A 22,445-nucleotide genomic window follows, 5' to 3' on the forward strand; every position below is an offset into this window, starting at 1 on the left:
TATATTCAAATGAGCAATAATTCAATTTTCCGATGAAAAACGAAGAGTGGAGAATCCGGGTATCGATCCCGGTACTGCTCACATGCGAAGCGAGCGCTCTACCAATTGAGCTAATTCCCCATATTCTTCAGACTGGTTTATTATATTCAAATGAGCAATAATTCAATTTTCCGATGAAAACCGAAGAGTGGAGAATCCGGGTCTCGATCCCGTACTTCTCACATGCGAAGCTAGCGCTCTACCAATCGAGCTACGTCCCCATATTCTTCTGACTGATTTATTATGTTCAAATGAGCAATAATTCAATTTTCCGAGGAAAAACGAAGAGTGGAGAATCCGAGTATCGATCCGGGTACTTCTCACATGCAAAGCGAGCGCTCTACTAATTTAGCTAATTCCCCATATTCTTCTGACTGATTTATTATATTCAAATGATCAATAATTCAATTTTCCGATGAAAAACGAAGAGTGGAGAATCCGGGTATCGTTCCCGGTACTTCTCACATGCGAAGCGAGCGCTCTACCAATTGAGCTAATTCCCCATATTCTTCAGACTGATTTATTATATTAAAATGAGCAATAATTCAATTTTCCGATGAAAAACGAAGAGTGGAGAATCCGGGTATCCATCCCGGTACTTCTCACATGCGAAGCGAGCGCTCTACCAATTGAGCTAATTCCCCATATTCTTCAGACTGATTTATTATATTCAAATTATCAATAATTCAATTTTCCGATGAAAAACGAAGAGTGGAGAATCCGGGTATCGATCCCGGTACTTTTCACATGCGAAGCGAGGGCTCTACCAATGGAGCTAATTTCCCATATTCTTCAGACTGATTTATTATATTAAAATGAGCAATAATTAAATTTTCCGATGAAAAACGAAAAGTGGAGAATCCGGGTATCGACCCCGGTACTTCTCACATGCGAAGCGAGCGCTCTACCAATTGAGCTAATTCCCCATATTCTTCAGACTGATTTATTATATTCAAATGAGCAATAATTCAATTTGCCGATGAAAAACGAAGAGTGGAGAATCCGGGTATCGATCCCGGTACTTCTCACATGAGAAGCGAGCGCTCTACCAATTGAGCTAATTCCCCATATTCTTCAGACTGATTTATTATATTCAAATGAGCAATAATTCAATTTTCCGATGAAAAACGAAGAGTGGAGAATCCGGGTATCGATCCCGGTACTTCTCACATGCGAAGCGAGCGCTCTACCAATTGAGCTAATTCCCCATATTCTTCAGACTGATTTATTATATTAAAATGAGCAATAATTCAATTTTCCGATGAAAAACGAAGAGTGGAGAATCCGGGTATCGATCCCGGTACTTCTCTCATGTTAAGCGAGCGCTCTTCTAATTGAGCTAATTCCCCATATTCTTCAGACTGATTTATTATATTCAAATGAGCAATAATTCAATTTTCCGATGAAAAACGAAGAGTGGAGAATTCGGGTATCGATCCCGGTACTTCTCACATGCGAAGCGAGCGCTCTACCAATTGAGCTAATTCCCTATATTCCTCAGACTGATTTATTATATTCAAATGAGCAATAATTCAATTTTCCGATGAAAAACGAAGAGTGGAGAATCCGGGTATCGATCCCGGTACTTCTCACATGCGAAGCGAGCGCTCTACCAATTGAGCTAATTCCCCATATTCTTCTGACTGATTTATTATATTCAAATGAGCAATAATTCAATTTTCCGATTAAAAACGAAGAGTGGAGAATCCGGGTATCGATCCCGGTACTTCTCACATGCGAAGCGAGCGCTTTACCAATTGAGCTAATTCCCCATATTCTTCAGACTGATTTAGCATATTAAAATGAGCAATCATTCAATTTTCCGATGAAAAACGAAAAGTGGAGAATCCGGGTATCGATCCCGGAACTTCTCTCATGTTAAGCGAGCGCTCTCCCAATTGAGCTAATTCCCCATATTCTTCAGACTGATTTATTATATTCAAATGAGCAATAATTCAATTTTCCGATGAAAAACGAAGAGTGGAGAATCCGGGTATCGATCCCGGTACTTCTCACATGCGAAGCGAGCGCTCTACGAATTGAGCTAATTCCCTATATTCCTCAGATTGATTTATTATATTCAAATGAGCAATAATTCAATTTTCCGATGAAAAACGAAGAGTGGAGAATCCGGGTATCGATCCCGGTACTTCTCACATGCGAAGCGAGCGCTCTACCAATTGAGCTAATTCCCCATATTCTTCAGACTGATTTATTATATTCAAATGTAGCAATAATTCAATTTTCCGATGAAAAACGAAGAGTGGAGAATCCGGATATCGATCCCAGTACTTCTCACATGCGACGCGAGCGCTCTACCAATTGAGCTAATTCCCCATATTCTTCAGACTGATTTATTATATTCAAATGAGCAATAATTAAATTTTCCGATGAAAAACGAAGAGTTGAGAATCCGGGTATCGATCCCGGTACTTCTCACATGCGAAGCGAGCGCTCTACGAATTGAGCTAATTCCCTATATTCCTCAGACTGATTTATTATATTCAAATGAGCAATAATTCAATTTTCCGATGAAAAACGAAGAGTGGAGAATCCGGGTATCGATCCCGGTACTTCTCACATGCGAAGCGAGCGCTCTACCAATTGAGCTAATTCCCCATATTCTTCAGACTGATTTATTATATTCAAATGAGCAATAATTCAATTTTCCGATGAAAAACGAAGAGTGGAGAATCCGGGTATCGATCCCAGTACTTCTCACATGCGACGCGAGCGCTCTACCAATTGAGCTAATTCCCCATATTCTTCAGACTGATTTATTAAATTCAAATGAGCAATAATTAAATTTTCCGATGAAAAACGAAGAGTGGAGCATCCGGTTATCGATCCTGGTACTTCTCACATGCGAAGCGAGCGCTCTACCAATTGAGCTAATTCCCCATATTCTTCTGACTGATTTATTATATTCAAATGAGCAATAATTCAATTTTCCGATGAAAAACGAAGAGTGGAGAATCCGGGTATCGATCCCGGTACTTCTCACATGCGAAGCGAGCGCTCTACCAATTGAGCTAATTCCCCATATTCTTCAGACTGATTTATTATATTCAAATGAGCAATAATTCAATTTTCCGATGAAAAACGAAGAGTGGAGAATCCGGGTATTGATCCCGGTACTTCTCACATGCGAAGCGAGCGCTCTACCAATTGAGCTAATTCCCCATATTCTTCAGACTGATTTATTATATTCAAATTAGCAATAATTCAATTTTCCGATGAAAAACGAAGAGTGGAGAATCCGGGTATCGATACCGGTATTTCACACATGCGAAGCGAGCGCTCTACCAATTGAGCTAATTCCCCATATTCCTCAGACTTATATATTATATTCAAATGAGCAATAATTCCATTTTCCGATGAAAAACGAAGAGTGGAGAATCCGGGTATCGATCCCGGTACTTCTCACATGCGAAGCGTGGGCTCTACCAATTGAGCTAATTCCCCATATTCTTCTGACTGATTTATTATATTCAAATGAGCAATAATTCAATTTTCCGATGAAAAACGAAGAGTGGAGAATCCGGGTATCGATCCCGGTACTTCTCACATGCAAAGCGATCGCGATACTAATTAAGCTAATTCCCCATATTCTTCTGACTGATTTATTATATTCAAATGATCAATAATTCAATTTTCCGATGAAAAACGAAGAGTGGAGAATCCGGGTATCGATCCCGGTACTTCTCACATGCAAAGCGAGCGCTCTAATAATTTAGCTAATTCCCCATATTCTTCTGGCTGATTTATTATATTCTAATGAGCAATAATTCAATTTTCCGATGAAAAACGAAGAGTGGAGAATCCGGGTATCGATCCCGGTACTTCTCACATGCGAAGCGAGCGCTCTACCAATTGAGCTAATTCCCCATATTCTTCAGACTGATTTATTATATTCAAATGAGCAATAATTCAATTTTCCGATGAAAAACGAAGAGTGGAGAATCCGGGTATCGATCCCGGTACTTCTCACATGCGAAGCGAGCGCTCTACCAATTGAGCTAATTCCCCATATTCTTCAGACTGATTTATTATATTCAAATGAGCAATAATTCAATTTTCCGATGAAAAACGAAGAGTGGAGAATCCGGGTATCGATCCCGGTACTTCTCACATGCGAAGCGAGCGCTCTACCAATTGAGCTAATTCCCCATATTCTTCAGACTGATTTATTATATTCAAGTGAGCAATAATTCAATGTTCCGATGAAAAACGAAGAGTGGAGAATCCGGGTATCGATCCCGGTACTTCTCACATGCGAAGCGAGCGCTCTACCAATTGAGCTAATTCCCCATATTCTTCAGACTGATTTATTATATTCAAATGAGCAATAATTCAATTTTCCGATGAAAAACGAAGAGTGGAGAATCCGGGTATCGATCCCGGTACTTCTCACATGCGAAGCGAGCGCTCTACGAATTGAGCTAATTCCCCATATTCTTCAGACTGATTTATTATATTCAAATGAGCAATAATTCAATTTTCCGATGAAAAACGAAGAGTGGAGAATCCGGGTATCGATCCCGGGACTTCTCACATGCGAAGCGAGCGCTCTACCAATTGAGCTAATTCCCCATATTCTTCAGACTGATTTATTATATTCAAATGAGCAATAATTCAATTTTCAAAGGAAAAACGAAGAGTGGAGAATCCGGGTATCGATCCCGGTACTTCTCACATGCGAAGCGAGCGCTCTACCAATTGAGCTAATTCCCCATATTCTTCAGACTGATTTATTATATTCAAGTGAGCAATAATTCAATGTTCCGATGAAAAACGAAGAGTGGAGAATCCGGGTATCGATCCCGGTACTTCTCACATGCGAAGCGAGCGCTCTACCAATTGAGCTAATTCCCCATATTCTTCAGACTGATTTATTATATTCAAATGAGCAATAATTCAATTTTCCGATGAAAAACGAAGAGTGGAGAATCCGGGTATCGATCCGGTACTTCTCACATGCGCCGCGAGCGCTCTACCAATTGAGCTAATTCCCCATATTCTTCTGACTGATTTATTATATTTACATGAGCAATAATTAAATTTTCCGATGAAAAACGAAGAGTGGAGAATCCGGGTATCGATCCCGGTACTTTTCACATGCGAAGCGAGCGCTCTACCAATTGAGCTAATTCCCCATATTCTTCAGACTGATTTATTATATTAAAATGAGCAATAATTCAATTTTCCGATGAAAAACGAAGAGTGGAGAATCCGGGTATCGATCCCGGTACTTCTCTCATGTTAAGCGAGCGCTCTTCTAATTGAGCTAATTCCCCATATTCTTCAGACTGATTTATTATATTCAAATGAGCAATAATTCAATTTTCCGATGAAAAACGAAGAGTGGAGAATTCGGGTATCGATCCCGGTACTTCTCACATGCGAAGCGAGCGCTCTACCAATTGAGCTAATTCCCTATATTCCTCAGACTGATTTATTATATTCAAATGAGCAATAATTCAATTTTCCGATGAAAAACGAAGAGTGGAGAATCCGGGTATCGATCCCGGTACTTCTCACATGCGAAGCGAGCGCTCTACCAATTGAGCTAATTCCCCATATTCTTCTGACTGATTTATTATATTCAAATGAGCAATAATTCAATTTTCCGATGAAAAACGAAGAGTGGAGAATCCGGGTATCGATCCCGGTACTTCTCACATGCGAAGCGAGCGCTCTACCAATTGAGCTAATTCCCCATATTCTTCAGACTGATTTAGCATATTAAAATGAGCAATCATTCAATTTTCCGATGAAAAACGAAAAGTGGAGAATCCGGGTATCGATCCCGGAACTTCTCTCATGTTAAGCGAGCGCTCTCCCAATTGAACTAATTCCCCATATTCTTCAGACTGATTTATTATATTCAAATGAGCAATAATTCCATTTTCCGATGAAAAACGAAGAGTGGAGAATCCGGGTATCGATCCCGGTACTTCTCACATGCGAAGCGAGCGCTCTACCAATTGAGCTAATTCCCCATATTCTTCAGACTGATTTATTATATTCAAATGAGCAATAATTCAATTTTCCGATGAAAAACGAAGAGTGGAGAATCCGGGTATCGATCCGGTACTTCTCACATGCGAAGCGAGCGCTCTACCAATTGAGCTAATTCCCCATATTCTTCAGACTGATTTATTATATTCAAATGAGCAATAATTCAATTTTCCGATGAAAAACGAAGAGTGGAGAATCCGGGTATCGATCCCTGTACTTCTCACATGCGAAGCGAGCGCTCTACCAATTGAGCTAATTCTCCATATTCTTCAGACTGATTTATTATATTCAAATGAGCAATAATTCAATTTTCCGATGAAAAACGAAGAGTGGAGAATCCGGGTATCGATCCCGGTACTTCTCACATGCGAAGCGAGCGCTCTACGAATTGAGCTAATTCCCCATATTCTTCAGACTGATTTATTATATTCAAATGAGCAATAATTCCATTTTCCGATGACAAACGAAGAGTGGAGAATCCGAGTATCGATCCCGGTACTTCTCACATGCAAAGCGATCGCTCTACTAATTAAGCTAATTCCCCATATTCTTCTGACTGATTTATTATATTCAAATTATCAATAATTCAATTTTCCGATGAAAAACGAAGAGTGGAGAATCCGGGTATCGATCCCGGTACTTCTCACATGCGAAGCGAGCGCTCTACTAATTTAGCTAATTCCCCATATTCTTCTGACTGATTTATTATATTCAAATGAGCAATAATTCAATTTTCCGATGAAAAACGATGAGTGGAGAATCCGGGTATCGATCCCGGTACTTCTCACATGCGAAGCGAGCGCTCTACGAATTGAGCTAATTCCCCATATTCTTCAGACTGATTTATTATATTCAAATGAGCAATAATTCAATTTTCCGATGAAAAACGAAGAGTGGAGAATCCGGGTATCGATCCCGGTACTTCTCACATGCGAAGCTAGCGCTCTACCAATCGAGCTAATTCCCCATATTCTTCAGACTGATTTATTATATTCAAATGAGCAATAATTCCATTTTCCGATTAAAAACGAAGAGTGGAGAATCCGAGTATCGATCCCGGTACTTCTCACATGCAAAGCGATCGCTCTACTAATTAAGCTAATTCCCCATATTCTTCTGACTGATTTATTATATTCAAATGATCAATAATTCAATTTTCCGATGAAAAACGAAGAGTGGAGAATCCGGGTATCGATCCCGGTACTTCTCACATGCGAAGCGAGCGCTCTACTAATTTAGCTAATTCCCCATATTCTTCTGACTGATTTATTATATTCAAATGAGCAATAATTCAATTTTCCGATGAAAAACGATGAGTGGAGGATCCGGGTATCGATCCCGGTACTTCTCACATGCGAAGCGAGCGCTCTACCAATTGAGCTAATTCCCCATATTCTTCAGACTGATTTATTATATTCAAATGAGCAATAATTCAATTTTCCGATGAAAAACGAAGAGTGGAGAATCCGGGTATCGATCCCGGTACTTCTCACATGCGAAGCGAGCGCTCTACCAATTGAGCTAATTCCCCATATTCTTCAGACTGATTTATTATATTCAAATGAGCAATAATTCAATTTTCCGATGAAAAACGAAGAGTGGAGAATCCGGGTATCGATCCCGGTACTTCTCACATGCGAAGCGAGCGCTCTACGAATTGAGCTAATTCCCTATATTCCTCAGACTGATTTATTATATTCAAATGAGCAATAATTCAATTTTACGATGAAAAACGACGAGTGGAGAATCCGGGTATCGATCCCGGTACTTCTCACATGCGAAGCGAGCGCTCTACCAATTGAGCTAATTCCCCATATTCTTCAGACTGATTTATTATATTCAAATGAGCAATAATTCAATTTTCCGATGAAAAACGAAGAGTGGAGAATCCGGGTATCGATCCCAGTACTTCTCACATGCGACGCGAGCGCTCTACAATTTGAGCTAATTCCCCATATTCTTCAGACTGATGTATTATATTCAAATGAGCAATAATTAAATTTTCCGATGAAAAACGAAGAGTGGAGAATCCGGGTATCGATACCGGTACTTCACACATGCGAAGCGAGCGCTCTACCAATTGAGCTAATTCCCCATATTCTTCAGACTGATTTATTATATTCAAATGAGCAATAATTCAATTTTCCGATGAAAAACGAAGAGTGGAGAATCCGGGTATCGATCCCAGTACTTCTCACATGCGACGCGAGCTCTCTACCAATTGAGCTAATTCCCCATATTCTTCAGACTGATTTATTATATTCAAATGAGCAATAATTAAATTTTCCGATGAAAAACGAAGAGTTGAGAATCCGGGTATCGATCCCGGTACTTCTCACATGCGAAGCGAGCGCTCTACGAATTGAGCTAATTCCCTATATTCCTCAGACTGATTTATTATATTCAAATTAGCAATAATTCAATTTTCCGATGAAAAACGAAGAGTGGAGAATCCGGGTATCGATCCCGGTACTTCTCACATGCGAAGCGAGCGCTCTACCAATTGAGCTAATTCCCCATATTCTTCAGACTGATTTATTATATTCAAATGAGCAATAATTCAATTTTCCGATGAAAAACGAAGAGTGGAGAATCCGGGTATCGATCCCAGTACTTCTCACATGCGACGCGAGCGCTCTACCAATTGAGCTAATTCCCCATATTCTTCAGACTGATTTATTAAATTCAAATGAGCAATAATTAAATTTTCCGATGAAAAACGAAGAGTGGAGCATCCGGGTATCGATCCTGGTACTTCTCACATTCGAAGCGAGCGCTCTACCAATTGAGCTAATTCCCCATATTCTTCTGACTGATTTATTATATTGAAATGAGCAATAATTCAATTTTCCGATGAAAAACGAAGAGTGGAGAATCCGGGTATCGATCCCGGTACTTCTCACATGCGAAGCGAGCGCTCTACCAATTGAGCTAATTCCCCATATTCTTCAGACTGATTTATTATATTCAAATGAGCAATAATTCAATTTTCCGATGAAAAACGAAGAGTGGAGAATCCGGGTATCGATCCCGGTACTTCTCACATGCGAAGCGAGCGCTCTACCAATTGAGCTAATTCCCCATATTCCTCAGACTTATTTATTATATTCAAATGAGCAATAATTCCATTTTCCGATGAAAAACGAAGAGTGGAGAATCCGGGTATCGATCCCGGTACTTCTCACATGCGAAGCGAGCGCTCTACCAATTGAGCTAATTCCCCATATTCTTCTGACTGATTTATTATATTCAAATGAGCAATAATTCAATTTTCCGATGAAAAACGAAGAGTGGAGAATCCGGGTATCGATACCGGTACTTCACACATGCGAAGCGAGCGCTCTACCAATTGAGCTAATTCCCCATATTCCTCAGACTTATTTATTATATTCAAATGAGCAATAATTCCATTTTCCGATGAAAAACGAAGAGTGGAGAATCCGGGTATCGATCCCGGTACTTCTCACATGCGAAGCGAGCGCTCTACCAATTGAGCTAATTCCCCATATTCTTCTGACTGATTTATTATATTCAAATGAGCAATAATTCAATTTTCCGATGAAAAACGAAGAGTGGAGAATCCGGGTATCGATCCCGGTACTTCTCACATGCGAAGCGAACGCTCTAATAATTGAGCTAATTCCCCATATTCTTCAGACTGATTTATTATATTCAAATGAGCAATAATTCCATTTTCCGATTAAAAACGAAGAGTGGAGAATCCGGGTATCGATCCCGGTACTTCTCACATGCGAAGCTAGCGCTCTACCAATCGAGCTAATTCCCCATATTCTTCTGACTGATTTATTATATTCAAATGAGCAATAATTCAATTTTCCGATGAAAAACGAAGAGTGGAGAATCCGAGTATCGATCCCGGTACTTCTCACATGCAAAGCGATCGCTCTACTAATTAAGCTAATTCCCCATATTCTTCTGACTGATTTATTATATTCAAATGATCAATAATTCAATTTTCCGATGAAAAACGAAGAGTGGAGAATCCGGGTATCGATCCCGGTACTTCTCACATGCAAAGCGAGCGCTCTACTAATTTAGCTAATTCCCCATATTCTTCTGACTGATTTATTATATTCAAATGAGCAATAATTCAATGTTCCGATGAAAAACGAAGAGTGGAGAATCCGGGTATCGATCCCGGTACTTCTCACATGCGAAGCGAGCGCTCTACCAATTGAGCTAATTCCCCATATTCTTCAGGCTGATTTATTATATTCAAATGAGCAATAATTCAATTTTCCGATGAAAAACGAAGAGTGGAGAATCCGGGTATCGATCCGGTACTTCTCACATGCGAAGCGAGCGCTCTACCAATTGAGCTAATTCCCCATATTCTTCAGACTGATTTATTATATTCAAATGAGCAATAATTCAATTTTCCGATGAAAAACGAAGAGTGGAGAATCCGGGTATCGATCCCGGTACTTTTCACATGCGAAGAGAGCGCTCTACCAATTGAGCTTATTCCCCATATTCTTCTGACTGATTTATTATATTCAAATGATCAATAATTCAATTTTCCGATGAAAAACGAAGAGTGGAGAATCCGGGTATCAATACCGGTACTTCTAACATGCAAAGCGAGCGCTCTACTAATTTAGCTAATTCCCCATATTCTTCTGATTGATTTATTATATTCAAATGAGCAATAATTCAATTTTCCGATGAAAAACGAAGAGTGGAGAATCCGGGTATCGATCCCGGTACTTCTCACATGCGAAGCGAGCGCTCTACCAATTGAGCTAATTCACCATATTCTTCAGACTGATTTATTATATTCAAGTGAGCAATAATTCAATGTTCCGATGAAAAACGAAGAGTGGAGAATCCGGGTATCGATCCCGGTACTTCTCACATGCGAAGCGAGCGCTCTACCAATTGAGCTAATTCCCCATATTCTTCAGACTGATTTATTATATTCAAATGAGCAATAATTCAATTTTCCGATGAAAAACGAAGAGTGGAGAATCCGGGTATCGATCCGGTACTTCTCACATGCGAAGCGAGCGCTCTACCAATTGAGCAAATTCCCCATATTCTTCAGACTGATTTATTATATTCAAATGAGCAATAATTCAATTTTCCGATGAAAAAACGAAGAGTGGAGAATCCGGGTATCGATCCCGGTACTTCTCACATGCGAAGCGAGCGCTCTACCAATTGAGCTAATTCCCCATATTCTTCAGACTGATTTATTATATTCAAATGAGCAATAATTAAATTTTCCGATGAAAAACGAAGAGTGGAGAATCCGGGTATCGATCCCGGTACTTCTCACATGCGAAGCGAGCGCTCTACCAATTGAGCTAATTCCCCATATTCTTCAGACTGATTTATTATATTCAAATGAGCAATAATTCAATTTTCCGATGAAAAACGAAGAGTGGAGAATCCGGGTATCGATCCCGGTACTTCTCACATGCGAAGCGAGCGCTCTACCAATTGAGCTAATTCCCCATATTCTTCAGACTGATTTATTATATTCAAATGAGCAATAATTCAATTTTCAAATGAAAAACGAAGAGTGGAGAATCCGGGTATCGATCCCGGTACTTTTCACATGCGAAGCGAGCGCTCTACCAATTGAGCTAATTCCCCATATTCTTCTGACTGATTTATTATATTCAAATGAGCAATAATTCAATTTTCCGATGAAAAACGAAGAGTGGAGAATCCGGGTATCGATCCCGGTACTTCTCAAATGCAAAGCGAGCGCTCTACTAATTTAGCTAATTCCCCATATTCTTCTGATTGATTTATTATATTCAAATGAGCAATAATTCAATTTTCCGATGAAAAACGAAGAGTGGAGAATCCGGGTATCGATCCCGGTACTTCTCACATGCGAAGCGAGCGCTCTACCAATTGAGCTAATTCCCCATATTCTTCAGACTGATTTATTATATTCAAATGAGCAATAATTCAATTTTCCGATGAAAAACGAAGAGTGGAGAATCCGGGTATCGATCCCGGTACTTCTCACATGCGAAGCGAGCGCTCTACCAATTGAGCTAATTCCCCATATTCCTCAGACTGATTTCTTATATTAAAATGAGCAATAATTCAATTTTCCGATGAAAAACGAAGAATGGAGAATCCGGGTATCGATCCCGGTACTTCTCACATGCGAAGCGAGCGCTCTACCAATTGAGCTAATTCCCCATATTCTTCAGGCTGATTTATTATATTCAAATGAGCAATAATTCAATTTTCCGATGAAAAACGAAGAGTGGAGAATCCGGGTATCGATCCGGTACTTCTCACATGCGAAGCGAGCGCTCTACCAATTGAGCTAATTCCCCATATTCTTCAGACTGATTTATTATATTCAAATGAGCAATAATTCAATTTTCCGATGAAAAACGAAGAGTGGAGAATCCGGGTATCGATCCCGGTACTTCTCACATGCGAAGCGAGCGCTCTACCAATTGAGCTAATTCCCCATATTCTTCAGACTGATTTATTATATTCAAATGAGCAATAATTCAATTTTCAAAGGAAAAACGAAGAGTGGAGATTCCGGGTATCGATCCCGGTACTTTTCACATGCGAAGCGAGCGCTCTACCAATTGAGCTTATTCCCCATATTCTTCTGACTGATTTATTATATTCAAATGATCAATAATTCAATTTTCCGATGAAAAACGAAGAGTGGAGAATCCGGGTATCAATACCGGTACGTCTAACATGCAAAGCGAGCGCTCTACTAATTTAGCTAATTCCCCATATTCTTCTGATTGATTTATTATATTCAAATGAGCAATAATTCAATTTTCCGATGAAAAACGAAGAGTGGAGAATCCGGGTATCGATCCCGGTACTTCTCACATGCGAAGCGAGCGCTCTACCAATTGAGCTAATTCCCCATATTCTTCAGACTGATTTATTATATTAAAATGAGCAATAATTCAATTTTCCGATTAAAAACGAAGAGTGGAGAATCCGGGTATCGATACCGGTACTTCACACATGCGAAGCGAGCGCTCTACCAATTGAGCTAATTCCCCATATTCCTCAGACGTATTTATTATATTCAAATGAGCAATAATTCCATTTTCCGATGAAAAACGAAGAGTGGAGAATCCGGGTATCGATCCCGGTACTTCTCACATGCGAAGCGAGCGCTCTACCAATTGAGCTAATTCCCCATATTCTTCAGACTGATTTATTATATTCAAATCAGCAATAATTCAATTTTCCGATGAAAAACGAAGAGTGGAGAATCCGGGTATCGATCCCGGTACTTCTCACATGCGAAGCGAGCGCTCTACCAATTGAGCTAATTCCCCATATTCCTCAGACTGATTTCTTATATTAAAATGAGCAATAATTCAATTTTCCGATGAAAAACGAAGAATGGAGAATCCGGGTATCGATCCCGGTACTTCTCACATGCGAAGCGAGCGCTCTACCAATTGAGCTAATTCCCCATATTCTTCAGGCTGATTTATTATATTCAAGTGAGCAATAATTCAATGTTCCGATGAAAAACGAAGAGTGGAGAATCCGGGTATCGATCCCGGTACTTCTCACATGCGAAGCGAGCGCTCTACCAATTGAGCTAATTCCCCATATTCTTCAGACTGATTTATTATATTCAAATGAGCAATAATTCAATTTTCAAATGAAAAACGAAGAGTGGAGAATCCGGGTATCGATCCGGTACTTCTCACATGCGAAGCGAGCGCTCTACCAATTGAGCTAATTCCCCATATTCTTCAGACTGATTTATTATATTCAAATGAGCAATAATTCAATTTTCCGATGAAAAACGAAGAGTCGAGAATCCGGGTATCGATCCCGGTACTTCTCACATGCGAAGCGAGCGCTCTACCAATTGAGCTTATTCCCCATATTCTTCAGACTGATTTATTATATTCAAATGAGCAATAATTAAATTTTCCGATGAAAAACGAAGAGTTGAGAATCCGGGTATCGATCCCGGTACTTCTCACATGCGAAGCGAGCGCTCTACGAATTGAGCTAATTCCCCATATTCTTCAGACTGATTTATTATATTAAAATGAGCAATAATTCAATTTTCCGATGAAAAACGAAGAGTGGAGAATCCGGGTATCGATACCGGTACTTCACACATGCGAAGCGAGCGCTCTACCAATTGAGCTAATTCCCCATATTCCTCAGACTTATTTATTATATTTAAATGAGCAATAATTCAATTTTCCGATGAAAAACGAAGAGTGGAGAATCCGGGTATCGATCCCGGTACTTCTCACATGCGAAGCGAGCGCTCTACCAATTGAGCTAATTCCCCATATTCTTCAGACTGATTTATTATATTCAAATAAGCAATAATTCAATTTTCCGATGAAAAACGAAGAGTGGAGAATCCGGGTATCGATCCGGTACTTCTCACATGCGAAGCGAGCGCTCTACCAATTGAGCTAATTCCCCATATTCTTCAGACTGATTTATTATATTCAAATGAGCAATAATTCAATTTTCCGATGAAAAACGAAGAGTGGAGAATCCGGGTATCAGTACCGGTACTTCTAACATGCAAAGCGAGCGCTCTACTAATTTAGCTAATTCCCCATATTCTTCTGATTGATTTATTATATTCAAATGAGCAATAATTCAATTTTCCGATGAAAAACGAAGAGTGGAGAATCCGGGTATCGATCCCGGTACTTCTCACATGCGAAGCGAGCGCTCTACCAATTGAGCTAATTCCCCATATTCTTCAGACTGATTTATTATATTCAAGTGAGCAATAATTCAATGTTCCGATGAAAAACGAAGAGTGGAGAATCCGGGTATCGATCCCGATACTTCTCACATGCGAAGCGAGCGCTCTACCAATTGAGCTAATTCCCCATATTCTTCAGACTGATTTATTATATTCAAATGAGCAATAATTCAATTTTCCGATGAAAAACGAAGAGTGGAGAATCCGGGTATCGATCCGGTACTTCTCACATGCGAAGCGAGCGCTCTACCAATTGAGCTAATTCCCCATATTCTTCAGACTGATTTATTATATTCAAATGAGCAATAATTCAATTTTCCGATGAAAAAACGAAGAGTGGAGAATCCGGGTATCGATCCCGGTACTTCTCACATGCGAAGCGAGCGCTCTACCAATTGAGCTAATTCCCCATATTCTTCAGACTGATTTATTATATTCAAATGAGCAATAATTAAATTTTCCGATGAAAAACGAAGAGTGGAGAATCCGGGTATCGATCCCGGTACTTCTCACATGCGAAGCGAGCGCTCTACGAATTGAGCTAATTCCCCATATTCTTCAGACTGATTTATTATATTCAAATGAGCAATAATTCAATTTTCCGATGAAAAACGAAGAGTAGAGAATCCGGGTATCGATCCCGGTACTTCTCACATGCGAAGCGAGCGCTCTACCAATTGAGCTAATTCCCCATATTCTTCAGACTGATTTATTATATTCAAATGAGCAATAATTCAATTTTCAAATGAAAAACGAAGAGTGGAGAATCCGGGTATCGATCCCGGTACTTTTCACATGCGAAGCGAGCGCTCTACCAATTGAGCTAATTCCCCATATTCTTCTGACTGATTTATTATATTCAAATGATCAATAATTCAATTATCCGATGAAAAACGAAGAGTGGAGAATCCGGGTATCGATCCCGGTACTTCTCAAATGCAAAGCGAGCGCTCTACTAATTTAGCTAATTCCCCATATTCTTCTGATTGATTTATTATATTCAAATGAGCAATAATTCAATTTTCCGATGAAAAACGAAGAGTGGAGAATCCGGGTATCGATCCCGGTACTTCTCACATGCGAAGCGAGCGCTCTACCAATTGAGCTAATTCCCCATATTCTTCAGACTGATTTATTATATTCAAATGAGCAATAATTCAATTTTCCGATGAAAAACGAAGAGTGGAGAATCCGGGTATCGATCCCGGTACTTCTCACATGCGAAGCGAGCGCTCTACCAATTGAGCTAATTCCCCATATTCTTCAGACTGATTTATTATATTAAAATGAGCAATAATTCAATTTTCCGATGAAAAACGAAGAATGGAGAATCCGGGTATCGATCCCGGTACTTCTCACATGCGAAGCGAGCGCTCTACCAATTGAGCTAATTCCCCATATTCTTCAGGCTGATTTATTATATTCAAGTGAGCAATAATTCAATGTTCCGATGAAAAACGAAGAGTGGAGAATCCGGGTATCGATCCCGGTACTTCTCACATGCGAAGCGAGCGCTCTACCAATTGAGCTAATTCCCCATATTCTTCAGACTGATTTATTATATTCAAATGAGCAATAATTCAATTTTCAAATGAAAAACGAAGAGTGGAGAATCCGGGTATCGATCCCGGTACTTCTCACATGCGAAGCGAGCGCTCTACCAATTGAGCTAATTCCCCATATTCTTCAGACTGATTTATTATATTCAAGTGAGCAATAATTCAATGTTCCGATGAAAAACGAAGAGTGGAGAATCCGGGTATCGATCCCGGTACTTCTCACATGCGAAGCGAGCGCTCTACCAATTGAGCTAATTCCCCATATTCTTCAGACTGATTTATTATATTCAAATGAGCAATAATTCAATTTTCCGATGAAAAACGAAGAGTGGAGAATCCGGGTATCGATCCCGGTACTTCTCACATGCGAAGCGAGCGCTCTACCAATTGAGCTTATTCCCCATATTCTTCAGACTGATTTATTATATTCAAATGAGCAATAATTAAATTTTCCGATGAAAAACGAAGAGTGGAGAATCCGGGTATCGATCCCGGTACTTCTCACATGCGAAGCGAGCGCTCTACGAATTGAGCTAATTCCCCATATTCTTCAGACTGATTTATTATATTAAAATGAGCAATAATTCAATTTTCCGATGAAAAACGAAGAGTGGAGAATCCGGGTATCGATACCGGTACTTCACACATGCGAAGCGAGCGCTCTACCAATTGAGCTAATTCCCCATATTCCTCAGACTTATTTATTATATTCAAATGAGCAATAATTCAATTTTCCGATGAAAAACGAAGAGTGGAGAATCCGGGTATCGATCCCGGTACTTCTCACATGCGAAGCGAGCGCTCTACCAATTGAGCTAATTCCCCATATTCTTCAGACTGATTTATTATATTCAAATAAGCAATAATTCAATTTTCCGATGAAAAACGAAGAGTGGAGAATCCGGGTATCGATCCGGTACTTCTCACATGCGAAGCGAGCGCTCTACCAATTGAGCTAATTCCCCATATTCTTCAGACTGATTTATTATATTCAAATGAGCAATAATTCAATTTTCCGATGAAAAACGAAGAGTGGAGAATCCGGGTATCAGTACCGGTACTTCTAACATGCAAAGCGAGCGCTCTACTAATTTAGCTAATTCCCCATATTCTTCTGATTGATTTATTATATTCAAATGAGCAATAATTCAATTTTCCGATGAAAAACGAAGAGTGGAGAATCCGGGTATCGATCCCGGTACTTCTCACATGCGAAGCGAGCGCTCTACCAATTGAGCTAATTCCCCATATTCTTCAGACTGATTTATTATATTCAAGTGAGCAATAATTCAATGTTCCGATGAAAAACGAAGAGTGGAGAATCCGGGTATCGATCCCGGTACTTCTCACATGCGAAGCGAGCGCTCTACCAATTGAGCTAATTCCCCATATTCTTCAGACTGATTTATTATATTCAAATGAGCAATAATTCAATTTTCCGATGAAAAACTAAGAGTGGAGAATCCGGGTATCGATCCGGTACTTCTCACATGCGAAGCGAGCGCTCTACCAATTGAGCTAATTCCCCATATTCTTCAGACTGATTTATTATATTCAAATGAGCAATAATTCAATTTTCCGATGAAAAAACGAAGAGTGGAGAATCCGGGTATCGATCCCGGTACTTCTCACATGCGAAGCGAGCGCTCTACCAATTGAGCTAATTCCCCATATTCTTCAGGCTGATTTATTATATTCAAGTGAGCAATAATTCAATGTTCCGATGAAAAACGAAGAGTGGAGAATCCGGGTATCGATCCCGGTACTTCTCACATGCGAAGCGAGCGCTCTACCAATTGAGCTAATTCCCCATATTCTTCAGACTGATTTATTATATTCAAATGAGCAATAATTCAATTTTCAAATGAAAAACGAAGAGTGGAGAATCCGGGTATCGATCCCGGTACTTTTCACATGCGAAGCGAGCGCTCTACCAATTGAGCTAATTCCCCATATTCTTCTGACTGATTTATTATATTCAAATGATCAATAATTCAATTATCCGATGAAAAACGAAGAGTGGAGAATCCGGGTATCGATCCCGGTACTTCTCAAATGCAAAGCGAGCGCTCTACTAATTTAGCTAATTCCCCATATTCTTCTGATTGATTTATTATATTCAAATGAGCAATAATTCAATTTTCCGATGAAAAACGAAGAGTGGAGAATCCGGGTATCGATCCCGGTACTTCTCACATGCGAAGCGAGCGCTCTACCAATTGAGCTAATTCCCCATATTCTTCAGACTGATTTATTATATTCAAATGAGCAATAATTCAATTTTCCGATGAAAAACGAAGAGTGGAGAATCCGGGTATCGATCCCGGTACTTCTCACATGCGAAGCGAGCGCTCTACCAATTGAGCTAATTCCCCATATTCTTCAGACTGATTTATTATATTAAAATGAGCAATAATTCAATTTTCCGATGAAAAACGAAGAATGGAGAATCCGGGTATCGATCCCGGTACTTCTCACATGCGAAGCGAGCGCTCTACCAATTGAGCTAATTCCCCATATTCTTCAGGCTGATTTATTATATTCAAGTGAGCAATAATTCAATGTTCCGATGAAAAACGAAGAGTGGAGAATCCGGGTATCGATCCCGGTACTTCTCACATGCGAAGCGAGCGCTCTACCAATTGAGCTAATTCCCCATATTCTTCAGACTGATTTATTATATTCAAATGAGCAATAATTCAATTTTCAAATGAAAAACGAAGAGTGGAGAATCCGGGTATCGATCCGGTACTTCTCACATGCGAAGCGAGCGCTCTACCAATTGAGCTAATTCCCCATATTCTTCAGACTGATTTATTATATTCAAATGAGCAATAATTCAATTTTCCGATGAAAAACGAAGAGTGGAGAATCCGGGTATCGATCCCGGTACTTCTCACATGCGAAGCGAGCGCTCTACCAATTGAGCTTATTGCCCATATTCTTCAGACTGATTTATTATATTCAAATGAGCAATAATTAAATTTTCCGATGAAAAACGAAGAGTGGAGAATCCGGGTATCGATCCCGGTACTTCTCAAATGCAAAGCGAGCGCTCTACTAATTTAGCTAATTCCCCATATTCTTCTGATTGATTTATTATATTCAAATGAGCAATAATTCAATTTTCCGATGAAAAACGAAGAGTGGAGAATCCGGGTATCGATCCCGGTACTTCTCACATGCGAAGCGAGCGCTCTACCAATTGAGCTAATTCCCCATATTCTTCAGACTGATTTATTATATTCAAATGAGCAATAATTCAATTTTCCGATGAAAAACGAAGAGTGGAGAATCCGGGTATCGATCCCGGTACTTCTCACATGCGAAGCGAGCGCTCTACCAATTGAGCTAATTCCCCATATTCTTCAGACTGATTTATTATATTAAAATGAGCAATAATTCAATTTTCCGATGAAAAACGAAGAATGGAGAATCCGGGTATCGATCCCGGTACTTCTCACATGCGAAGCGAGCGCTCTACCAATTGAGCTAATTCCCCATATTCTTCAGGCTGATTTATTATATTCAAGTGAGCAATAATTCAATGTTCCGATGAAAAACGAAGAGTGGAGAATCCGGGTATCGATCCCGGTACTTCTCACATGCGAAGCGAGCGCTCTACCAATTGAGCTAATTCCCCATATTCTTCAGACTGATTTATTATATTCAAATGAGCAATAATTCAATTTTCAAATGAAAAACGAAGAGTGGAGAATCCGGGTATCGATCCCGGTACTTTTCACATGCGAAGCGAGCGCTCTACCAATTGAGCTAATTCCCCATATTCTTCTGACTGATTTATTATATTCAAATGATCAATAATTCAATTATCCGATGAAAAACGAAGAGTGGAGAATCCGGGTATCGATCCCGGTACTTCTCAAATGCAAAGCGAGCGCTCTACTAATTTAGCTAATTCCCCATATTCTTCTGATTGATTTATTATATTCAAATGAGCAATAATTCAATTTTCCGATGAAAAACGAAGAGTGGAGAATCCGGGTATCGATCCCGGTACTTCTCACATGCGAAGCGAGCGCTCTACCAATTGAGCTAATTCCCCATATTCTTCAGACTGATTTATTATATTCAAATGAGCAATAATTCAATTTTCCGATGAAAAACGAAGAGTGGAGAATCCGGGTATCGATCCCGGTACTTCTCACATGCGAAGCGAGCGCTCTACCAATTGAGCTAATTCCCCATATTCTTCAGACTGATTTATTATATTAAAATGAGCAATAATTCAATTTTCCGATGAAAAACGAAGAATGGAGAATCCGGGTATCGATCCCGGTACTTCTCACATGCGAAGCGAGCGCTCTACCAATTGAGCTAATTCCCCATATTCTTCAGGCTGATTTATTATATTCAAGTGAGCAATAATTCAATGTTCCGATGAAAAACGAAGAGTGGAGAATCCGGGTATCGATCCCGGTACTTCTCACATGCGAAGCGAGCGCTCTACCAATTGAGCTAATTCCCCATATTCTTCAGACTGATTTATTATATTCAAATGAGCAATAATTCAATTTTCAAATGAAAAACGAAGAGTGGAGAATCCGGGTATCGATCCGGTACTTCTCACATGCGAAGCGAGCGCTCTACCAATTGAGCTAATTCCCCATATTCTTCAGACTGATTTATTATATTCAAATGAGCAATAATTCAATTTTCCGATGAAAAACGAAGAGTGGAGAATCCGGGTATCGATCCCGGTACTTCTCACATGCGAAGCGAGCGCTCTACCAATTGAGCTTATTGCCCATATTCTTCAGACTGATTTATTATATTCAAATGAGCAATAATTAAATTTTCCGATGAAAAACGAAGAGTGGAGAATCCGGGTATCGATCCCGGTACTTCTCACATGCGAAGCGAGCGCTCTACGAATTGAGCTAATTCCCCATATTCTCAGACTGATTTATTATATTAAAATGAGCAATAATTCAATTTTCCGATGAAAAACGAAGAGTGGAGAATCCGGGTATCGATACCGGTACTTCACACATGCGAAGCGAGCGCTCTACCAATTGAGCTAATTCCCCATATTCCTCAGACTTATTTATTATATTCAAATGAGCAATAATTCCATTTTCCGATGAAAAACGAAGAGTGGAGAATCCGGGTATCGATCCCGGTACTTCTCACATGCGAAGCGAGCGCTCTACCAATTGAGCTAATTCCCCATATTCTTCAGACTGATTTATTATATTCAAATAAGCAATAATTCAATTTTCCGATGAAAAACGAAGTGTGGAGAATCCGGGTATCGATCCGGTACTTCTCACATTCGAAGCGAGCGCTCTACCAATTGAGCTAATTCCCCATATTCTTCAGACTGATTTATTATATTCAAATGAGCAATAATTCAATTTTCCGATGAAAAACGAAGAGTGGAGAATCCGGGTATCGATCCCGGTAATTCTCACATGCGAAGCGTGCGCTCTACCAATTGAGCTAATTCTCCATATTCTTCAGACTGATTTATTATATTCAAATGAGCAATAATTAAATTTTCCGATGAAAAACGAAGAGTGGAGAATCCGGGTATCGATCCCGGTACTTCTCACATGCGAAGCGAGCGCTCTACGAATTGAGCTAATTCCCCATATTCTTCAGACTGATTTATTATATTCAAATGAGCAATAATTCAATTTTCCGATGAAAAACGAAGAGTGGAGAATCCGGGTATCGATACCGGTACTTCACACATGCGAAGCGAGCGCTCTCCCAATTGAGCTAATTCCCCATATTCCTCAGGCTTATTTATTATATTCAAATGAGCAATAATTCCATTTTCCGATGAAAAACGAAGAGTGGAGAATCCGGGTATCGATCCCGGTACTTCTCACATGCGAAGCGAGCGCTCTACCAATTGAGCTAATTCCCCATATTCTTCAGACTGATTTATTATATTCAAATAAGCAATAATTCAATTTTCCGATGAAAAACGAAGAGTGGAGAATCCGGGTATCAGTACCGGTACTTCTAACATGCAAAGCGAGCGCTCTACTAATTTAGCTAATTCCCCATATTCTTCTGATTGATTTATTATATTCAAATGAGCAATAATTCAATTTTCCGATGAA

The 22,445-nt window shown here is 39.7% G+C and overlaps 66 non-coding genes across 66 annotated transcripts; all 66 read right to left on the reverse strand.

Annotated features, from left to right (window-relative positions):
- Positions 1–1,033: 1,033 nt before the first annotated feature.
- Trnae-cuc (transfer RNA glutamic acid (anticodon CUC)) lies at positions 1,034–1,106 on the reverse strand. The gene has a single exon. It is a non-coding gene; the product is annotated as a tRNA-Glu (tRNA).
- A 68-nt stretch (positions 1,107–1,174) lies between these two features.
- Trnaa-cgc (transfer RNA alanine (anticodon CGC)) lies at positions 1,175–1,247 on the reverse strand. Its single transcript has one exon. It is a non-coding gene; the product is annotated as a tRNA-Ala (tRNA).
- Positions 1,248–1,597: 350 nt separating this feature from the next.
- Trnaa-cgc (transfer RNA alanine (anticodon CGC)) lies at positions 1,598–1,670 on the reverse strand. Its single transcript has one exon. It is a non-coding gene; the product is annotated as a tRNA-Ala (tRNA).
- A 491-nt stretch (positions 1,671–2,161) lies between these two features.
- Positions 2,162–2,234, reverse strand: Trnaa-cgc (transfer RNA alanine (anticodon CGC)). Its single transcript has one exon. It is a non-coding gene; the product is annotated as a tRNA-Ala (tRNA).
- Positions 2,235–2,585: 351 nt separating this feature from the next.
- Positions 2,586–2,658, reverse strand: Trnaa-cgc (transfer RNA alanine (anticodon CGC)). The gene has a single exon. It is a non-coding gene; the product is annotated as a tRNA-Ala (tRNA).
- Positions 2,659–3,008: 350 nt separating this feature from the next.
- Trnaa-cgc (transfer RNA alanine (anticodon CGC)) lies at positions 3,009–3,081 on the reverse strand. Its single transcript has one exon. It is a non-coding gene; the product is annotated as a tRNA-Ala (tRNA).
- Positions 3,082–3,149: 68 nt separating this feature from the next.
- Positions 3,150–3,222, reverse strand: Trnaa-cgc (transfer RNA alanine (anticodon CGC)). Its single transcript has one exon. It is a non-coding gene; the product is annotated as a tRNA-Ala (tRNA).
- A 632-nt stretch (positions 3,223–3,854) lies between these two features.
- Positions 3,855–3,927, reverse strand: Trnaa-cgc (transfer RNA alanine (anticodon CGC)). Its single transcript has one exon. It is a non-coding gene; the product is annotated as a tRNA-Ala (tRNA).
- Positions 3,928–3,995: 68 nt separating this feature from the next.
- On the reverse strand, positions 3,996–4,068 carry Trnaa-cgc (transfer RNA alanine (anticodon CGC)). Its single transcript has one exon. It is a non-coding gene; the product is annotated as a tRNA-Ala (tRNA).
- A 68-nt stretch (positions 4,069–4,136) lies between these two features.
- Trnaa-cgc (transfer RNA alanine (anticodon CGC)) lies at positions 4,137–4,209 on the reverse strand. Its single transcript has one exon. It is a non-coding gene; the product is annotated as a tRNA-Ala (tRNA).
- A 68-nt stretch (positions 4,210–4,277) lies between these two features.
- On the reverse strand, positions 4,278–4,350 carry Trnaa-cgc (transfer RNA alanine (anticodon CGC)). Its single transcript has one exon. It is a non-coding gene; the product is annotated as a tRNA-Ala (tRNA).
- A 209-nt stretch (positions 4,351–4,559) lies between these two features.
- On the reverse strand, positions 4,560–4,632 carry Trnaa-cgc (transfer RNA alanine (anticodon CGC)). Its single transcript has one exon. It is a non-coding gene; the product is annotated as a tRNA-Ala (tRNA).
- A 68-nt stretch (positions 4,633–4,700) lies between these two features.
- On the reverse strand, positions 4,701–4,773 carry Trnaa-cgc (transfer RNA alanine (anticodon CGC)). Its single transcript has one exon. It is a non-coding gene; the product is annotated as a tRNA-Ala (tRNA).
- Positions 4,774–4,841: 68 nt separating this feature from the next.
- Trnaa-cgc (transfer RNA alanine (anticodon CGC)) lies at positions 4,842–4,914 on the reverse strand. The gene has a single exon. It is a non-coding gene; the product is annotated as a tRNA-Ala (tRNA).
- Positions 4,915–5,545: 631 nt separating this feature from the next.
- Trnaa-cgc (transfer RNA alanine (anticodon CGC)) lies at positions 5,546–5,618 on the reverse strand. The gene has a single exon. It is a non-coding gene; the product is annotated as a tRNA-Ala (tRNA).
- A 68-nt stretch (positions 5,619–5,686) lies between these two features.
- Trnaa-cgc (transfer RNA alanine (anticodon CGC)) lies at positions 5,687–5,759 on the reverse strand. Its single transcript has one exon. It is a non-coding gene; the product is annotated as a tRNA-Ala (tRNA).
- Positions 5,760–5,968: 209 nt separating this feature from the next.
- Positions 5,969–6,041, reverse strand: Trnaa-cgc (transfer RNA alanine (anticodon CGC)). Its single transcript has one exon. It is a non-coding gene; the product is annotated as a tRNA-Ala (tRNA).
- Positions 6,042–7,518: 1,477 nt separating this feature from the next.
- Positions 7,519–7,591, reverse strand: Trnaa-cgc (transfer RNA alanine (anticodon CGC)). Its single transcript has one exon. It is a non-coding gene; the product is annotated as a tRNA-Ala (tRNA).
- Positions 7,592–7,800: 209 nt separating this feature from the next.
- Positions 7,801–7,873, reverse strand: Trnaa-cgc (transfer RNA alanine (anticodon CGC)). The gene has a single exon. It is a non-coding gene; the product is annotated as a tRNA-Ala (tRNA).
- Positions 7,874–8,505: 632 nt separating this feature from the next.
- Positions 8,506–8,578, reverse strand: Trnaa-cgc (transfer RNA alanine (anticodon CGC)). Its single transcript has one exon. It is a non-coding gene; the product is annotated as a tRNA-Ala (tRNA).
- Positions 8,579–8,928: 350 nt separating this feature from the next.
- Positions 8,929–9,001, reverse strand: Trnaa-cgc (transfer RNA alanine (anticodon CGC)). The gene has a single exon. It is a non-coding gene; the product is annotated as a tRNA-Ala (tRNA).
- Positions 9,002–9,069: 68 nt separating this feature from the next.
- Trnaa-cgc (transfer RNA alanine (anticodon CGC)) lies at positions 9,070–9,142 on the reverse strand. Its single transcript has one exon. It is a non-coding gene; the product is annotated as a tRNA-Ala (tRNA).
- Positions 9,143–9,210: 68 nt separating this feature from the next.
- Trnaa-cgc (transfer RNA alanine (anticodon CGC)) lies at positions 9,211–9,283 on the reverse strand. Its single transcript has one exon. It is a non-coding gene; the product is annotated as a tRNA-Ala (tRNA).
- A 209-nt stretch (positions 9,284–9,492) lies between these two features.
- Trnaa-cgc (transfer RNA alanine (anticodon CGC)) lies at positions 9,493–9,565 on the reverse strand. Its single transcript has one exon. It is a non-coding gene; the product is annotated as a tRNA-Ala (tRNA).
- Positions 9,566–10,197: 632 nt separating this feature from the next.
- Positions 10,198–10,270, reverse strand: Trnaa-cgc (transfer RNA alanine (anticodon CGC)). The gene has a single exon. It is a non-coding gene; the product is annotated as a tRNA-Ala (tRNA).
- Positions 10,271–10,901: 631 nt separating this feature from the next.
- Positions 10,902–10,974, reverse strand: Trnaa-cgc (transfer RNA alanine (anticodon CGC)). The gene has a single exon. It is a non-coding gene; the product is annotated as a tRNA-Ala (tRNA).
- Positions 10,975–11,183: 209 nt separating this feature from the next.
- Trnaa-cgc (transfer RNA alanine (anticodon CGC)) lies at positions 11,184–11,256 on the reverse strand. Its single transcript has one exon. It is a non-coding gene; the product is annotated as a tRNA-Ala (tRNA).
- Positions 11,257–11,324: 68 nt separating this feature from the next.
- Positions 11,325–11,397, reverse strand: Trnaa-cgc (transfer RNA alanine (anticodon CGC)). Its single transcript has one exon. It is a non-coding gene; the product is annotated as a tRNA-Ala (tRNA).
- A 68-nt stretch (positions 11,398–11,465) lies between these two features.
- On the reverse strand, positions 11,466–11,538 carry Trnaa-cgc (transfer RNA alanine (anticodon CGC)). Its single transcript has one exon. It is a non-coding gene; the product is annotated as a tRNA-Ala (tRNA).
- Positions 11,539–11,888: 350 nt separating this feature from the next.
- Trnaa-cgc (transfer RNA alanine (anticodon CGC)) lies at positions 11,889–11,961 on the reverse strand. Its single transcript has one exon. It is a non-coding gene; the product is annotated as a tRNA-Ala (tRNA).
- A 68-nt stretch (positions 11,962–12,029) lies between these two features.
- Positions 12,030–12,102, reverse strand: Trnaa-cgc (transfer RNA alanine (anticodon CGC)). The gene has a single exon. It is a non-coding gene; the product is annotated as a tRNA-Ala (tRNA).
- A 68-nt stretch (positions 12,103–12,170) lies between these two features.
- On the reverse strand, positions 12,171–12,243 carry Trnaa-cgc (transfer RNA alanine (anticodon CGC)). The gene has a single exon. It is a non-coding gene; the product is annotated as a tRNA-Ala (tRNA).
- A 208-nt stretch (positions 12,244–12,451) lies between these two features.
- Positions 12,452–12,524, reverse strand: Trnaa-cgc (transfer RNA alanine (anticodon CGC)). Its single transcript has one exon. It is a non-coding gene; the product is annotated as a tRNA-Ala (tRNA).
- A 350-nt stretch (positions 12,525–12,874) lies between these two features.
- On the reverse strand, positions 12,875–12,947 carry Trnaa-cgc (transfer RNA alanine (anticodon CGC)). Its single transcript has one exon. It is a non-coding gene; the product is annotated as a tRNA-Ala (tRNA).
- A 209-nt stretch (positions 12,948–13,156) lies between these two features.
- Trnaa-cgc (transfer RNA alanine (anticodon CGC)) lies at positions 13,157–13,229 on the reverse strand. The gene has a single exon. It is a non-coding gene; the product is annotated as a tRNA-Ala (tRNA).
- Positions 13,230–13,297: 68 nt separating this feature from the next.
- Positions 13,298–13,370, reverse strand: Trnaa-cgc (transfer RNA alanine (anticodon CGC)). The gene has a single exon. It is a non-coding gene; the product is annotated as a tRNA-Ala (tRNA).
- A 68-nt stretch (positions 13,371–13,438) lies between these two features.
- On the reverse strand, positions 13,439–13,511 carry Trnaa-cgc (transfer RNA alanine (anticodon CGC)). Its single transcript has one exon. It is a non-coding gene; the product is annotated as a tRNA-Ala (tRNA).
- A 68-nt stretch (positions 13,512–13,579) lies between these two features.
- On the reverse strand, positions 13,580–13,652 carry Trnaa-cgc (transfer RNA alanine (anticodon CGC)). Its single transcript has one exon. It is a non-coding gene; the product is annotated as a tRNA-Ala (tRNA).
- Positions 13,653–14,283: 631 nt separating this feature from the next.
- Positions 14,284–14,356, reverse strand: Trnaa-cgc (transfer RNA alanine (anticodon CGC)). Its single transcript has one exon. It is a non-coding gene; the product is annotated as a tRNA-Ala (tRNA).
- Positions 14,357–14,705: 349 nt separating this feature from the next.
- On the reverse strand, positions 14,706–14,778 carry Trnaa-cgc (transfer RNA alanine (anticodon CGC)). The gene has a single exon. It is a non-coding gene; the product is annotated as a tRNA-Ala (tRNA).
- Positions 14,779–15,128: 350 nt separating this feature from the next.
- On the reverse strand, positions 15,129–15,201 carry Trnaa-cgc (transfer RNA alanine (anticodon CGC)). The gene has a single exon. It is a non-coding gene; the product is annotated as a tRNA-Ala (tRNA).
- Positions 15,202–15,833: 632 nt separating this feature from the next.
- Trnaa-cgc (transfer RNA alanine (anticodon CGC)) lies at positions 15,834–15,906 on the reverse strand. Its single transcript has one exon. It is a non-coding gene; the product is annotated as a tRNA-Ala (tRNA).
- Positions 15,907–15,974: 68 nt separating this feature from the next.
- On the reverse strand, positions 15,975–16,047 carry Trnaa-cgc (transfer RNA alanine (anticodon CGC)). The gene has a single exon. It is a non-coding gene; the product is annotated as a tRNA-Ala (tRNA).
- A 68-nt stretch (positions 16,048–16,115) lies between these two features.
- Positions 16,116–16,188, reverse strand: Trnaa-cgc (transfer RNA alanine (anticodon CGC)). The gene has a single exon. It is a non-coding gene; the product is annotated as a tRNA-Ala (tRNA).
- Positions 16,189–16,256: 68 nt separating this feature from the next.
- Positions 16,257–16,329, reverse strand: Trnaa-cgc (transfer RNA alanine (anticodon CGC)). The gene has a single exon. It is a non-coding gene; the product is annotated as a tRNA-Ala (tRNA).
- A 68-nt stretch (positions 16,330–16,397) lies between these two features.
- Positions 16,398–16,470, reverse strand: Trnaa-cgc (transfer RNA alanine (anticodon CGC)). Its single transcript has one exon. It is a non-coding gene; the product is annotated as a tRNA-Ala (tRNA).
- A 68-nt stretch (positions 16,471–16,538) lies between these two features.
- On the reverse strand, positions 16,539–16,611 carry Trnaa-cgc (transfer RNA alanine (anticodon CGC)). The gene has a single exon. It is a non-coding gene; the product is annotated as a tRNA-Ala (tRNA).
- A 491-nt stretch (positions 16,612–17,102) lies between these two features.
- On the reverse strand, positions 17,103–17,175 carry Trnaa-cgc (transfer RNA alanine (anticodon CGC)). Its single transcript has one exon. It is a non-coding gene; the product is annotated as a tRNA-Ala (tRNA).
- Positions 17,176–17,524: 349 nt separating this feature from the next.
- Trnaa-cgc (transfer RNA alanine (anticodon CGC)) lies at positions 17,525–17,597 on the reverse strand. Its single transcript has one exon. It is a non-coding gene; the product is annotated as a tRNA-Ala (tRNA).
- A 68-nt stretch (positions 17,598–17,665) lies between these two features.
- Trnaa-cgc (transfer RNA alanine (anticodon CGC)) lies at positions 17,666–17,738 on the reverse strand. Its single transcript has one exon. It is a non-coding gene; the product is annotated as a tRNA-Ala (tRNA).
- Positions 17,739–17,947: 209 nt separating this feature from the next.
- Positions 17,948–18,020, reverse strand: Trnaa-cgc (transfer RNA alanine (anticodon CGC)). Its single transcript has one exon. It is a non-coding gene; the product is annotated as a tRNA-Ala (tRNA).
- Positions 18,021–18,088: 68 nt separating this feature from the next.
- On the reverse strand, positions 18,089–18,161 carry Trnaa-cgc (transfer RNA alanine (anticodon CGC)). The gene has a single exon. It is a non-coding gene; the product is annotated as a tRNA-Ala (tRNA).
- A 350-nt stretch (positions 18,162–18,511) lies between these two features.
- Positions 18,512–18,584, reverse strand: Trnaa-cgc (transfer RNA alanine (anticodon CGC)). Its single transcript has one exon. It is a non-coding gene; the product is annotated as a tRNA-Ala (tRNA).
- Positions 18,585–18,652: 68 nt separating this feature from the next.
- Positions 18,653–18,725, reverse strand: Trnaa-cgc (transfer RNA alanine (anticodon CGC)). Its single transcript has one exon. It is a non-coding gene; the product is annotated as a tRNA-Ala (tRNA).
- Positions 18,726–18,793: 68 nt separating this feature from the next.
- On the reverse strand, positions 18,794–18,866 carry Trnaa-cgc (transfer RNA alanine (anticodon CGC)). The gene has a single exon. It is a non-coding gene; the product is annotated as a tRNA-Ala (tRNA).
- A 68-nt stretch (positions 18,867–18,934) lies between these two features.
- Trnaa-cgc (transfer RNA alanine (anticodon CGC)) lies at positions 18,935–19,007 on the reverse strand. The gene has a single exon. It is a non-coding gene; the product is annotated as a tRNA-Ala (tRNA).
- A 490-nt stretch (positions 19,008–19,497) lies between these two features.
- Positions 19,498–19,570, reverse strand: Trnaa-cgc (transfer RNA alanine (anticodon CGC)). Its single transcript has one exon. It is a non-coding gene; the product is annotated as a tRNA-Ala (tRNA).
- Positions 19,571–19,638: 68 nt separating this feature from the next.
- Trnaa-cgc (transfer RNA alanine (anticodon CGC)) lies at positions 19,639–19,711 on the reverse strand. Its single transcript has one exon. It is a non-coding gene; the product is annotated as a tRNA-Ala (tRNA).
- Positions 19,712–19,779: 68 nt separating this feature from the next.
- On the reverse strand, positions 19,780–19,852 carry Trnaa-cgc (transfer RNA alanine (anticodon CGC)). Its single transcript has one exon. It is a non-coding gene; the product is annotated as a tRNA-Ala (tRNA).
- Positions 19,853–19,920: 68 nt separating this feature from the next.
- On the reverse strand, positions 19,921–19,993 carry Trnaa-cgc (transfer RNA alanine (anticodon CGC)). The gene has a single exon. It is a non-coding gene; the product is annotated as a tRNA-Ala (tRNA).
- Positions 19,994–20,343: 350 nt separating this feature from the next.
- On the reverse strand, positions 20,344–20,416 carry Trnaa-cgc (transfer RNA alanine (anticodon CGC)). The gene has a single exon. It is a non-coding gene; the product is annotated as a tRNA-Ala (tRNA).
- Positions 20,417–20,484: 68 nt separating this feature from the next.
- On the reverse strand, positions 20,485–20,557 carry Trnaa-cgc (transfer RNA alanine (anticodon CGC)). The gene has a single exon. It is a non-coding gene; the product is annotated as a tRNA-Ala (tRNA).
- A 68-nt stretch (positions 20,558–20,625) lies between these two features.
- Positions 20,626–20,698, reverse strand: Trnaa-cgc (transfer RNA alanine (anticodon CGC)). Its single transcript has one exon. It is a non-coding gene; the product is annotated as a tRNA-Ala (tRNA).
- A 68-nt stretch (positions 20,699–20,766) lies between these two features.
- On the reverse strand, positions 20,767–20,839 carry Trnaa-cgc (transfer RNA alanine (anticodon CGC)). Its single transcript has one exon. It is a non-coding gene; the product is annotated as a tRNA-Ala (tRNA).
- A 630-nt stretch (positions 20,840–21,469) lies between these two features.
- Positions 21,470–21,542, reverse strand: Trnaa-cgc (transfer RNA alanine (anticodon CGC)). Its single transcript has one exon. It is a non-coding gene; the product is annotated as a tRNA-Ala (tRNA).
- A 631-nt stretch (positions 21,543–22,173) lies between these two features.
- Trnaa-cgc (transfer RNA alanine (anticodon CGC)) lies at positions 22,174–22,246 on the reverse strand. The gene has a single exon. It is a non-coding gene; the product is annotated as a tRNA-Ala (tRNA).
- Positions 22,247–22,445: the final 199 nt, after the last annotated feature.

The sequence above is a fragment of the Euprymna scolopes genome, chromosome 39 (genome assembly GCF_053919585.1).
Source record: "Euprymna scolopes isolate OS-2025 chromosome 39, ASM5391958v1, whole genome shotgun sequence".
Taxonomy (NCBI): domain Eukaryota; kingdom Metazoa; phylum Mollusca; class Cephalopoda; order Sepiida; family Sepiolidae; genus Euprymna; species Euprymna scolopes.